The sequence below is a fragment of the Phoenix dactylifera genome, chromosome 11 (genome assembly GCF_051530095.1).
Source record: "Phoenix dactylifera cultivar Ajwa chromosome 11, Ajwa_hap1_PhDact_Kaust_v1.1, whole genome shotgun sequence".
Lineage (NCBI taxonomy): Eukaryota > Viridiplantae > Streptophyta > Magnoliopsida > Arecales > Arecaceae > Phoenix > Phoenix dactylifera.
Window position 1 is genome coordinate 929956 of NC_143200.1, and position 14379 is coordinate 944334.

The 14379-nt window shown below is 40.0% G+C and overlaps 2 long non-coding RNA genes across 3 annotated transcripts; both read right to left on the minus strand.

The window, feature by feature from the left end:
- Positions 1-3673: 3673 nt before the first annotated feature.
- LOC120104598 (uncharacterized) lies at positions 3674-5991 on the minus strand. The gene is made up of 2 exons (XR_015970965.1): positions 5765-5991; positions 3674-4656 (listed from the first exon to the last, which is right to left on the minus strand). It is a non-coding gene; the product is annotated as an uncharacterized LOC120104598 (long non-coding RNA).
- A 108-nt stretch (positions 5992-6099) lies between these two features.
- LOC120104594 (uncharacterized) lies at positions 6100-8494 on the minus strand. 2 transcript variants are annotated; one of them, XR_016397903.1, is made up of 3 exons: positions 7376-8494; positions 6392-6453; positions 6100-6275 (listed from the first exon to the last, which is right to left on the minus strand). It is a non-coding gene; the product is annotated as an uncharacterized LOC120104594 (long non-coding RNA). The 2 variants fall into 2 exon arrangements; XR_015970966.1 differs by having other exon boundaries at positions 6392-6428; positions 7376-8493.
- Between the last annotated feature and the right edge of the window lie 5885 nt (positions 8495-14379).

Here is a 14379-nt window from a genome sequence, read left to right on the forward strand (position 1 = left end):
CCCTCAAACGCTTTGAGTTGGAGTGAAGGAATGGCTTCTTGAACTCCGGGTCTCCTCTTGAATGTGTAGTCGACTTGAATGCAGGAGGAGGCTTCTTTAATTGCTGGAAAGATGTAGGTGGATGCAGTTAATGCAGCTCTTCCCTCTTTTTCGTTGAAGAACAGGTTGCAGAGATTGAATGCTTGATTACTTGGAGTGGAATGGTTGTTCTCTGCCTTGCTACAGTCCTCTGTGGCTATTTAAACCAACCCCCATGGAATCTAGCCGTTAGAGACCTTTTACTGCCCGTTCTGCACACTCTGCGCAGCCTGACAATGTGTCCGTTGGTGGGTTGGAGTCGACTCGCGCGATCAGGAGTCGACTCGGCTGTAGCGGGAGTCGACTCATGCTTTTCTGGAGTCGACTCGGCAACTGTTCCAGATTTGAATTAAAGTTGCCTTCGCGACTGGGAGTCGACTCGTCTTGACCCAGAGTCGACTCGCCAACTTCTGGAGCTGACCTGGCTTTCTCGGAGTCGGCTCATCCCATGAAGTCCGTGGATCCATTTTTTGAATTTGGTCCACTCGAGTCGACTCGACTGTCCTAGGAGTCGACTCGTCTCTCAGAGCCCGAACTCCCGATCTTCTGTCTTTTGGCTCGTCCAGTCTTGGAGTCGACTCGAACTTCCTCGGAGTCGACTCGGCTCTCAGTTTCCGAAACTTGGTCTTCTGCCTTTTTAATGTGAAGCTGCCTTGGAGTCGACTCGAATCTCAGAGGCAGTAACTTGATCTTCTGTCTTCCTTGTGGTCGCGGAGTCTCGGAGTCGACTCGCGTATTGCGGGAGTCGACTCGAATCTCAGAGTCCGAAAAATGCTTTCTGACTTTTTTCTTGTGTTCCTCTGAGAGTCGACTCTCACTTTCTTTGGAGTCGACCTGCCAACCATCGGAGTCGACTCGCGTTCCACTGGAGTCGACTCGAACTTCAGACCCGAAAACTGCTCTCTAACTTTTTCTGCCTGTGACTCCTTGGAGTCGACTCTTACTACCCTGGAGTCGACTCGGTGAACATCGGAGTCGACTCGCGCACTTCAGGAGTCGACTCGCTGACAGATTTTGAGTTGATGCTTTCTGTTCGTCTGTCTGTTCTCAGTCGGAGTCGACTCGTACTGATCCGGAGTCAACTCGAGCCCGTGCCAGTGAACTTGATACGCTTGGAGTCGACTCGAGTCTCAAACTTTGGTTCAGGCTGACTTCTTAACTTATCCAAAATATTATGAACCAAGTCTAGAGACACTTAGAGAAGATTTTCACTGAAACACTTAATTGAATTCATTAGTAAACAAGAGATATGCTCAAATGCTTTGAGCTCATCAAAATCAAATAGGGTTATGATCAATCACTCCACAGGTTAGAATATAATAATTAAAATATGTGTTTAAAATTGAAAAAAAATAGATTAGAAAATCTCCATCAATAATATATCAGTTTAAACCAGCTGCGGTTATTAAGGGTTGAAATTTCAAAAACATAAAACATCATATTGTTGTGAACCTAATACCGATACAAACCAAGAGTTACAATGCCCATGCTTCAAACAAAGTTTTCCAAAGGGATAGCGCTAGAAGCAAGAGGCTTTGTGGTTCTCCATGTTAATATCCTACAAAGCCGTATGCTCATGGGCTCCATCTTGCCCAGCTAACCCATCAAAAATGGCAGGCTATGTCGGAGACCAAGGTTTACCATCTTCATATCAGACCCTATATCGGTACCATCTATTACAATATTGATATATGGTATGGTATGAAATGGCGAAGCATACTGAGTGTCGACAACAAATTTTGTTAGAGGCCATTGTTCTCATATGCTACGTTCCTCATGGTGTCTATTTTCCAAAAATCGCACGGACTAGCCAATAAGATCTAAACGAGGGCGGATGCTCAATTTAAAGTATAGCAATATATCGCACTTGTAAAGATTGTCATGGTTTTTTCATAAAAAGAAATGTACCTTTATTCCACCCTATTCCAATATTTAGAAAGGTACTTAGGATAGAAAATATTTCAAGAGATGCCGATCGGGATGCTGGGATGGTAGTGGGGCGATTCTATCTAGACGCATGGATCTAAATTATTTTTAGATAAAAAAAAGGCTTGTGTCTATATTTTTAATTCAATTCGGTATATATACATATATAAAAGTCATGTATTGATTCTCACCATTAAAGTTCTTCTTTTTTTGCTGAAACCATTAAAGTTTTTCTCGCCGAATCTGTAAAGATCTGCTTAATGAAAGAGAAGATATTTAGTTTCCTTATTTACACGTTGGACGACTTGTCTCCTGTTTGGAAATGACAGCCTTGTAATTAATTGTCTTCTTTAATTTGATTCATTATATATATCTGTAGCAACTTTTTATTAAAAAAATATATTTACTGATTTCTAATATAATTTTTTAAGAAAAATGAACTTTTATCTACCTTATTTTTTATATATTAAAAATAAATACTTAAGATAGAAAATGTTCTTAAAATATGCTGATCAAGATGCTGGAACGATAGTGAAGCAATCTTATTTAGACACATAGACTTAGGTTCTTGCTCCGGTCCTTTATTTGATTGAAAAAAAGTTATCATATTTTTTAATTTAATTCAGTGCGCACATATTATATATATATTTACTGAGATTGATTATGAAAGGTTTTCTCACCAAGTTTTTGAGGATATGCTCAATTAGAGAGAGGATATTGAGTTTCCTTACCTACACCTTGGACGGCCTGTCTCTTGTTTTATGGGAAATGACAGCCTTGTGATTGATTGCCTTGTTTAATTCGATTCATTATATGTATCTGTCACAACCTTTTTAAAGAATATATATATATATACTGATTCCCACCATGAAAGATTTTGTCACCATAACTAAAGAGAAGATATTTAGTTTCCATATGGTTTAAAAGTCCTTGTTTGATTGGCCAAAAAAAGCAGCCTTATAATTGTCTTCCAATTCCATTCGGCATCGATATATAGCAACCTTTTTAAAGAAAATATATTTAGTAACTCCCACCCAAAATAATTTCCATAAGATATTTAGTTTCCTCATTTACACCGTTTGATGGCTTTTAAAAGCCTCGGTGTTACCTCCTGTTTGATAGTGTAAAGGTAGCCTTGTGATTATCTTCTTCAATTCCCTTGGGTACGTTCGCCATGAAGACCATGCGTTTGGCTTTGGTTTTCTTCGTCCTTGCAGGACTCTTTGCTCAGAATCAATGTAAGTATTAGGTTACTCTGTTCGTTTGCCTTCCTCCCTCTCTTCCGCTATCTATGTCTGTTGCTGGAAATTGGACCCGGGGGCTGCCGCGAACCAAGAGGGGAGGAGCTCCGCTGCCGGGACGGTGGATGACGGTGCGTCGACTGGTGGCGTCCTCCCGGAGAGTCCTGCAAAAAAGCCGGTGGCCGGGCTTTCCGGCGCCGGCCCTCCGAAGCTTAAGTCAGAGGAGGCTAATATGTGGAGGGAGTAAAGGAGGAGGAATGTTTGTTCTTTTTTGTGTATATTTGTGTCCGTTCTGTGTCGTCCCTTCCCTCCTTCCCCCAGGTTCCCTTTTATAGGAAGATATTATGTTACCTGGGAGGTGACAGGGGGATTTGTCCTCTTTTGTGATAATTAGGCACGATTTTGCTCATTAATGGCGTAGTGGAGAATAAGGCTGGATCAGACCGGAGTCAGGGAGTTGTCGCGGTTGATCGGACCCATTGGGGTGGTTGAACCGCCGGCCGTGGTGGGCCTGGGGTTCGTAGATGGTAAGTGCATTAATTGTTGAGTGAACCAGCGGTCAGGAAGAGCCATACGCTTTGATGGTTCAGTGATCCGGAGATCATCTTGAGCCGTGTTCATTTAATGACTGAGTGCATCAGAGGCCTGAGGGGGTCTCATGCATTAATGATAGGCCGTGCCGAATACCTGCGGAGATCTCGTGCCTTGATGGCTTAGGGATGGTGGCAGGTTGTAGTGGAGTCATGTATTTAGTTGTCAGATCCTTTAAAGGGTTAGACGAAAATTGGGTATTCGGCTAAGGCATGGGCCTGGCACGGGTGCCGAGCCGAGCTGGTCGCCTAGCGGAGTGTCCTGTGGCGGGATTGCTTCTGGTCGGTACTTTCTAGTCGAGCGCCTCTCTGGTCGGCGCTCTTTGGTCGGGCGCCTCTCTGGTCGGCGCTCTTTGGTCGGGCGCCTCTCTGGTCGGCGCTCTTTGGTCGGGCGCTTCTGAGATGGCATGACTTGGGTTTTCTCCCAACAGTGTCTATCTCTTTTCGTGAGAAAAGATGAAGAAGACTGGCAACACTGAAAGAAAATAGTACCTTAACCAGTATTCATTCATTAAAAACACAGTTATGATTTTTTTGGTGTAGAAAAAGCTAAATCATGTTCTTGCAACTTGTATTTCTTTACTAGTTTTAAATCTTTGTATCATAATATTTGATCGTCAATTTTAAATTATGGCCAAACTAGGCTAATATAGTTTCTAACCTTGAACGTCTTTTGGATAGGTCAAGGCCCAGAGCCGTGCTATATTGACGTTTGCATTTCTGGGCGTCCCTGCTACTGCTGCCCAGCCCATGGACGCGGGTCACGTTGTTATAATACGCGAGCGGAATGCGTGGCCGACTGCAACCCCCCTGCAGGAAACCTTTACCGTACTCCATGAGTTAAAGATTCGAAATATGCACTTGTCCTCATGAATAATGATCCATGTGTGCTGTAATTGCTTGACATGCCTTTTTAGAAAGTAATAATAATCCAGTTATGTGATATATTATCAGAAATGGTTGTCTATCTGTACGTGATATAATCCATAACATCACCCAACAAAACTAGCCAGAAAATATTATTTATGATTAAGATGATAGCACAGTTGGAATGGGGCTAAGATTTCACCGAAGCGGCTCAGGTTCAAAACGCGTGAGCGTCGATTAAATGCGGGGCCGGATGCCTAATCCTATTACTAAAATGTCCCTCCCTCCTCTATTACTAAACTTATTACAATAATATATATATATATATATATTATGGTGTATGGATATATTGTACAGTAAAAAAATTAAAAAATAATAAATTTTGGAGTGCACTAGATAGATCTCTTTCATCCGCAAAATATTTTTAAAATAGTTGATCACATATGAAGCCACTCAATCTGCTGTTCCATTAGTCTATATATATATATATATATATATATATATATATATATATATATATATATATATTTGCCTATGAGATGAGCCCATGGATCTTAGCCGAAATGTCACCCTACTTTAGTACTAAGCTCTCATTCCTAGCATTAGTGGTGGATATAAAAAATAGTCAAAAATAGGTAAAACTTGTGGGTGGGTCCCATTTCTTTTTCTAAGGGGTCAAGAAAGGGCCCAGCGTGGGCAAGCATCCAACTTAAATACTTATATCGCATAAACGGATACAGGGACCAAAAAAGATTCCTTCTCATCCCTCGTCTCGGAGACGACACGCGGCAGTGATCCATAGCTTGGAGATCACCATCTCTTCCCCAGGCTGAAACCGGTTTTGGTTGTGCATCCGGATGATATTAGTTAGAAGCAAAAATTCATACGCATCCTTATCTTAACAGAAATCGATGTAAATTAAATATAAAAGATTTTTAACATCCCATTGAATTAGATCAGCTGTTTGTTAATCTTTTGTCATTGTTTATTCTAACTTCAGTACTATCTCTATTGAGCAAAATCTTTATGAAGTGAGGAATCTAAATGGGACATGACTCTTACCAAGCTCCCAACCATGGATAGTGTAACCCTTATTGACAGTGTAGTGAATAAAAGATGCAGCGTTGGTGGAGTTCCAGGGTCCTCCTAAAGAACCACCCGGCAAATGAACCCTTCCATTAAGGGCATTCAGCCCAAAAATGATTACAGCTCTGAAGCGAGAATGCATCGGATTAGACAGAATTTATGAAGAGAGCAATGAGAAATGCAGGATACGCCTACCACGAAAGCATTCATTATGGACGCATACTATCCTAACAGAATTTTTCTAGTGGGATCAAGGGAAAAACTAGTCCATGAGGCATTTATAGGAAGTTTAAATAATCAAAGTACCTGGCTTTTTTGAAGAAACCATTGAGTTCATCCCATCTATGCATGGGTAGGCAGCCTTGAGAAAAACCAAACATCTCAGATTTTTTCTTAACAAAAGGAGTACATGGCTGTTGAGGATCCACGCCATATATGACCTTATCTTGCAAGGAGCCCCCAATGCGGAGTTTCAATGGAGAAAATTCTGAAAGGTCACAAAAATTAGTTCAGAGGAAAAAAAAAAAACTAGATTGGCCATTTGATATTAAAAGCATAGGCATAGATTAATTTTTTAAAATAAAATACTAGGAAAGCACTTACCTTTAACAGCATTCAATAAAATCTTGTTGGAAAGATTCTGCAGGAAGGAAAAAATGAAACACCTGTGTCAATCACCATTTTCAATCATTTTACCTTCACATTCAGAAAGTAATATTTGTTTTTGAAAAAAAAAAAGTCTGGATCACACACACTAACATGAGATGGACAAACGAACGCACCAAATAAACAATTGAATTATAGAAGGGAATGAAGCATAGTAAACCAAATAGCCCTTCATTTCTTTTCAGAGGAAGAAGAAGAAGAAGATCGTTTTTTTCTTAAGACTATATACTACTACTAATATCAGAAACCATGTCAAGGAAACCATCTTCAAAATGTAAAATGGGACCTCACAGGATTTAGACATTATGAGGAAATATAAATGATGATGGAGTGAACTTTATCAGAAGTACTCGATCCTCATTTTCAATTTCCATTCAACAAACCTATGATATCAAGAAGAGTGAAACAAATAAAATTAGCATATTAATGAAAACTACAAATAGTTTTCACTCGAAATGAAAAAAGGGAAACAATCTGGAAACAACACATAGACAAAAAAAACTCTCCAAATAGAGGCAAAAATATAAATTCTTCATTTTAATTAAGCTCCAAATCATAGAAAACCATTGCCAAATACTGACAAAAATATAAATTTTTACATAGACAATGCTAAGAAAAAAAAAATCTAGAAACAACACAAACAATTGCCAAATTCGACCAAAAAAGAAAAAGTTCTGTCACGCCCCGAACCCAACTCCCGGGTCCAGCACGCGACCGGCCGCATGAGCCCTAGAGCAGTGCCCTAAAGATCATGCAAGGCCTATGTTTAACAAAATTCCAATAAATCCACGATTAATTTAATAATTCAAATAGACAAGTCCGACATATCCAAATAAACAAATTAGTTCAATTACAAGATCTTCAAATGTTCATCGACATCAAAGAAGGACAAACAAACTAACTAGCTAATGACTCTGATACCTGCACTCTGCGCCCATCCCATCCAAATCTAAGCATCCTGCAACTCTGATAAAAAGAAAGAAGAAAAGGGGATGAGCTTTACAGCCCAGTAAGAATCCCTACACATCCACACCAACACAATAATAATAAAAATCTGAAAACCACGACAAGTCAAAGCACATATCATGAAGTCATAAACCGGCTATCAAAGCTCAAATAATCGATACAAGTATGTACATCAATCATCAATAAAAATCCAGCCACACAAGAAATATATAGCATATGATAGCTCATAAACATGTATTATAGTCTCAATGTCATTTCTTCAACTTGATCCGGTTTAATTATCTTTCCGACTTTGGGTCAAATCTCGGTCACATTTCTCAGCCTGTGGTGGGGCAACCAAATTATCACATTTTCAGCCTGTGGCGGGGCCTGCACATTATAGTTCCACATTTCTAGCCTGTGATGGGGCCTGCCAAAGTATCACATTTTCAGCCTGTGGCGGGGCCTGCACATTATAGTTCCACATTTCTAGCCTGTGAGGGGGCCTACCAAAATATCACATTTTCAGCCTGTGGCGGGGCCTGCACATTATAGTTCCACATTTCTAGCCTGTGAGGGGGCCTACCAAAGTATCACATTTTCAGCCTGTGGCGGGGCCTGCACATTATAGTTCCACATTTCTAGCCTGTGAGGGGGCCTACCAAAGTATCACATTTTCAGCCTGTGGCGGGGCCTGCACATTATTGTTCCACATTTCTAGCCTGTGAGGGGGCCTACCAAAGTACCACATTTTTCAACCTGTGACGGGGCCTGCCATAATAACAAGATAAACCCAAAGTCCCTTTTCATACAATCCAGTTTACATCCACACATCAATTCCTTTATATTTACTTCCAGCTTTAAACTAACCACGGTCACGTTTCCAGCCCGTGACGGGGCAACCAATATCACATAGTTAGTTTAGAGCACCACATCCATCAGTCCAATTATGTAGGTGTAAGTTATGCGCATGCATGCATCCATCATAATACCAACCACAAGCGAATACGATCATAATATCAACCACAAGCCAACACGATCAAAATATAATTTAATATAAAACTATTTTTGATTTATCTGAATTATAGCATATCATACATATCTAAGTATAAAAATATTATATCATGCAGGTTTGGCGTACAAGGATCCTTACCCTTTGCTGACAACCCAGACAGACCACCGTGATCTACGAACTAGGGTGCGTAGAACCTTGCTCAATGTCTCTTTGTCCAACAGTTTGTTGCCCTACAGAACCAAATCAATATTAAAAATTATCCGGAGTATCTGACAACCCAAAACTCTCCATTGACCCACGACTATCCAGCAATCCTTACAAACAATGATCTCCTCGGATCAAACTAGAGAGAGAAAACTCCAATCTAGAGAGAGAAAATGGTGAGAGAAATAATTCAAGTAGAGAGAACCTAGGAGAGAGAAGAGAGGAGAGAGAAAACTCTTCCTCCTTCTCAAAATGAGGGAAGCCGATCCATCTCCCTCTCTTCGCGAATTTGGATGGCACAGCCACCAGGGTGCCCATCCTTGGCGACGACAGCCGGCCTGTGACGGCCCTCAACTGTGGCACCACCGGAGATGGTGGTCGGTCGGCGGCAAACCAACGAGGGGAAGAGAAGACAACGGGATCACGAGGAAAAAGGCCTCGGATCCCCCATCCCCCATCTTCAATCAACCCAGAAATCCCTCTCCGACCCTCGCACAGTCCCAACCAACCTCACCTGCCATGAATCCCGGCCAACCCGGTGGCCGGCGGCGACGAAATCCGAAGGAGAAAAGCCGAAACAGGGTACCCCTGTTTCGGATCCTTCTCCGACGGTCTCGTCGGTCAAATCCCCACCATCACCGCCCTAATTCTAGGAAATGAAGCGCAAAGAAAGGATCCACGCTTACCTCGGTCCGATGGGTGCTCCGGCGGCCTTTCCGGCGAGGAATCGGCGGAGAAATGGAGGGTCTTCACCGAAGGAAAGAGGAAGGCTTTCCCCCCCTCCGCGGCCGGCTGGATCTCCCTCTCCGGCGCTCGATCCCCTCCGGCGAGTCGCCTCCCCCGACGACCGACCTCCCCTCACGCCGCCGCCCCACCCCCTTCACCCCTCTCTCCGCGTTTCCCCTTCCACGATCGTGCCTAGGGCACGATCGTATTTGATAGATGGGCCCGGCTTCTTCGGGCCGGCCCATCAAACCATTTTTTTTTTTGGTTCCGGGTATTACATACTCTCCTCCTTAAAAAAATTTCGTCCTCGAAATTAACTTACTTGAAGCCTCAAACTTTAAAAATATGCATCCGTCATATCATCCCTGAGATCTCAAATAGTCCCCCTCTCGGAGTACCTACTCACAAGATTTTGACATACAAAAATCACAGCATCTCAAAACTTGATCCTTTCTATTTACCACACGTAGTAAGTTCTTTTGATCTCCTTCAAAAGAATTCCAAACTCCCAACTTTGGATTAAAATGCCGTAATTATATCCCAAGGAAATTAATTTCTCTTGACTCTACATAGAGATCATAATTGGTTTGACAAAAATAGGAGAAATCTTTAGTATCAAATACTTTTAATATTCTATAATCATTTTTTTTTATTTTTTTTTTCTTAACTTTGCCTGTGATTAAATGATCAACCTTTATCCTAGGAAAACCAGAGCTAGGAGTCGAAGAACTATGTTAAATCATTCCAGGCCCAAGCTTAATCACAGAGCTATCAATCCGTTAACGCTAAATTTGAGATGCCCCAAAATTCTTCTTAGAATTATCAAAAATAGGAGAGCCCACAACTACTTCTAGTAGACAAAGAATCAACGACATTCTCCTCTATTAGAAACTATCTCAAGTGTTCCATAATAATACCTTTCAGATCAAGGTATTATTATTAAATATTTTTCTTTTTCTAATCAGTTTCAAATTAACTCAAACCACTATACTTCCGCTGCGCACTCTGATCTAACTCATCAAAATCTCTAAAGTCATAAAATGATTTCTAACCAAAGCATCACTTTGCACCGAGATTAAGAAAAATCCAAATTTTAGAACTTCAATTGAGCAGAACCTCCAGATCTTTCTTCACCAAGATTCTTAACATCCATCAACAATGCTATATATGATAATTCATGTAAGCATCTCATGACCGAAGTCTCTACTCAATATGACATTTATTAGTGGCTTCATCAACAATGACAAAAGATCCATGCTCAAATCTTAAATCTAGGCTCGAGTTTTAGATTAACACATCCAATAATCTCCAACAATTATAAGAAAATTCAGGAGCCCAATCCAAACATGAGAATTCAAATAATTAGAATTCTCCCATCAATATGCATACTCTATGGCCTCAAAATAATCAAATACATCCATAGGAAATAGACCTATTTGCAATATCCAACATGCCAACACCAAATATAATCCACATACATTTTCAACTTCGAAGAACGATCCTTTCAATATTATGAAATCTCCTTAGCTTACTCCAATACTAAATCAACGTACAAATCCCACTCTAATAATTAGCAGCAAAACCAAAAGTATGATCACATCAAAACCCAAATCAAATTTGAACTTTTAAATCATTTAAATAATATCTGAACATGGTATACTCGATATGCCATTGTTGACCTACACTTATCTTAGGTCAAACCTCTCTTATCATGATCAAAGATAATTTATACTTTCCTTCCGTATGCATCGAAAACCAAACCGATGCATACATTTTATCACAATGCCTAGTGATCTTACAACTTAAGCATTGAATTTAATTATCATGTCCCGAATGATCATAACCTTAAGCTATGATATATTTCTGTCACGATCCCTAGTGATCTTAAACATATGCTTAGATTCCAACTGGTCACAATTCCCAATGATCTTAAACCTCAAACTCTAATGCCACTAAGGCCACAGTATCTAGTGGTCTTAAACCTTAGATTATAATATCATTCCTGTTACAATCTTAAGTGATTATAAACCAAGACTCTGATAGTTTTCCTATCATAATTCCCCACTCACACTCACCTGAACCTAAACCCTAGGATACCTTAACCTTAAGCTCTGATACCACTCTGTCACGCCCCGAACCCAACTCCCGGGTCCGGCACGCGACCGGCCGCATGAGCCCTAGAGCAGTGCCCTAAAGATCATGCAAGGCCTATGTTTAACAAAATTCCAATAAATCCACGATTAATTTAATAATTCAAATAGACAAGTCCGACATATCCAAATAAACAAATTAGTTCAATTACAAGATCTTCAAATGTTCATCGACATCAAAGAAGGACAAACAAACTAACTAGCTAATGACTCTGATACCTGCACTCTGCGCCCATCCCATCCAAATCTAAGCATCCTGCAACTCTGATAAAAAGAAAGAAGAAAAGGGGATGAGCTTTACAGCCCAGTAAGAATCCCTACACATCCACACCAACACAATAATAATAAAAATCTGAAAACCACGACAAGTCAAAGCACATATCATGAAGTCATAAACCGGCTATCAAAGCTCAAATAATCGATACAAGTATGTACATCAATCATCAATAAAAATCCAGCCACACAAGAAATATATAGCATATGATAGCTCATAAACATGTATTATAGTCTCAATGTCATTTCTTCAACTTGATCCGGTTTAATTATCTTTCCGACTTTGGGTCAAATCTCGGTCACATTTCTCAGCCTGTGGTGGGGCAACCAAATTATCACATTTTCAGCCTGTGGCGGGGCCTGCACATTATAGTTTCACATTTCTAGCCTGTGATGGGGCCTGCCAAAGTATCACATTTTCAGCCTGTGGCGGGGCCTGCACATTATAGTTCCACATTTCTAGCCTGTGAGGGGGCCTCCCAAAATATCACATTTTCAGCCTGTGGCGGGGCCTGCACATTATAGTTCCACATTTCTAGCCTGTGAGGGGGCCTACCAAAGTATCACATTTTCAGCCTGTGGCGGGGCCTGCACATTATAGTTCCACATTTCTAGCATGTGAGGGGGCCTACCAAAGTATCACATTTTTAGCCTGTGGCGGGGCCTGCACATTATTGTTCCACATTTCTAGCCTGTGAGGGGGCCTACCAAAGTACCACATTTTTCAACCTGTGACGGGGCCTGCCATAATAACAAGATAAACCCAAAGTCCCTTTTCATACAATCCAGTTTACATCCACACATCAATTCCTTTACTTAAAATTATAGAGAAAAGGGACTTTTCTATATATTGGCAACAAGTGGTACAACAACAGTAACATAGCCATTATATTCTTTTATAGAAATGAAACTCACAAAAATAATATATTGCTCATATAATATTGACTACAAGCTTCTGTTTTGACAAAATTCTTGTGCTTTTGATAAGAAGGACCGAATAAAAATAAATTATTCAGCAATATTATTTGTCAAATTATTAATATAAGAGCTCTTTAGTCAATTAGAGATTTTTAGAAATCCATGCTTATTATGCTAGTACTCATTAATTTATGGAACTAATGGTGATTATTATGCTAAAGAAATGTTTTGGCACAGAAGAGATGTACTTTTGCAGTTTGGCTTCATATATACAAGTCCATTATAAATGTTATGATACACAAAAAAAAAAAAAAACTTTCTCTCATCTTATCAAATATCAGAATCATCAATCTTGCACTCGTTTGGAACAATCGAGTTATTGTAAATTAAAGGGTTTTCGCATTGGCAGCACCTTGTGGTCCAACTGCTGTCCTAAAATTCCATTGTTTAAGTGGAGTCTAAGGTACACTCAATTAATGACCTTCCAATAATGCAAGTTGAATGGTTTCATCTCTTTTGTGGCTTGTTGTGGAAGGAGGGTAGGTTATTGTTTTGACATGAAGGAGACACCTCAACCATCAAACTACTAAGGTGGCATCTACTAAGGTTGCATCAAACAATGGTTTGTCCTGGTCCTATTGGGATTTTTATTGCAGTTGAGTTGGTTATCATGTCAATTGTGAATCTTAATTATATTAGGATATATGTTAAACTGTGCATCTAATTACTTGTGGGTTTAGTTAGGGCATTCCTTACCATGAGTAGCATTTGTGTACTATATGACTGTACAGCCTTCAGATTGAAAAAGAAATAATAGTTCCTGAAATTGTTTGGTGACTAGAGTTGGTGACCGAGTCCGAGTGGTTTTGTATTTGGTCTTTAAGAACATGAGAGTGGTGAGGCATTGTGAGTAGCTTGAGTATGGAATGCCTGTTGGAGTCCAAAGAGGATTTGTGTCTTGCTTCTTTTTTTGTGATTTAGGGAACAGTTCATAATTTCCATGGTTATCGTGGAGAAAGTATTGTGAGGCATGTTTTGATATTGAACATGAGTTTTGTTATTTTTTTTTTATTAGTAAAATTTTTAGTCCACTCTCTTCAAATTTATTCTCCCTTAATTTTGTTTCTTTCTCATTATTGTTGCTTGTTCTTGAGGTTCTGGGCATTGGCCAGCCCTATTACTTAGCATCATGCCATTCTATGATATATCATAGAACCGTCAAAACATGAACTGTGTCATTATAGTACATTTTCTAAGCTTATCTTTCTTCATAGACACATCCAAGTAGAACCGGGAACCAAATATCGTTAGTGTGATTGAAGACTCAAGTCCCGACGGAACATTCTGCAGGACACTGGAATAGGGTATCGTCCTAAGTATCAGGACAGGACCATCCTGCTATTATCCAAACATCCTAATCGGTACATCTTTGGACATTCTCTATTCCAAATGTCGGAACAGGACGAGATGATGGTGCATTCCGTTTTATAAAAAAATCGAAACAGCTTTATTCCATAGTATTTAAAATCTTGAGTGCAATTCCATGTCTAAAATTTTCTGTCTTCAACTCTCCCTTACATTTTTTTCGCCTCTTAAGTACAGAATCAACAAAAAAACAATCTACCTCTAGACAAAAGAGTGGGCCAATTGCGCGATCATAATGAAAGATATACCTTGACTCAAAAGTTTATACA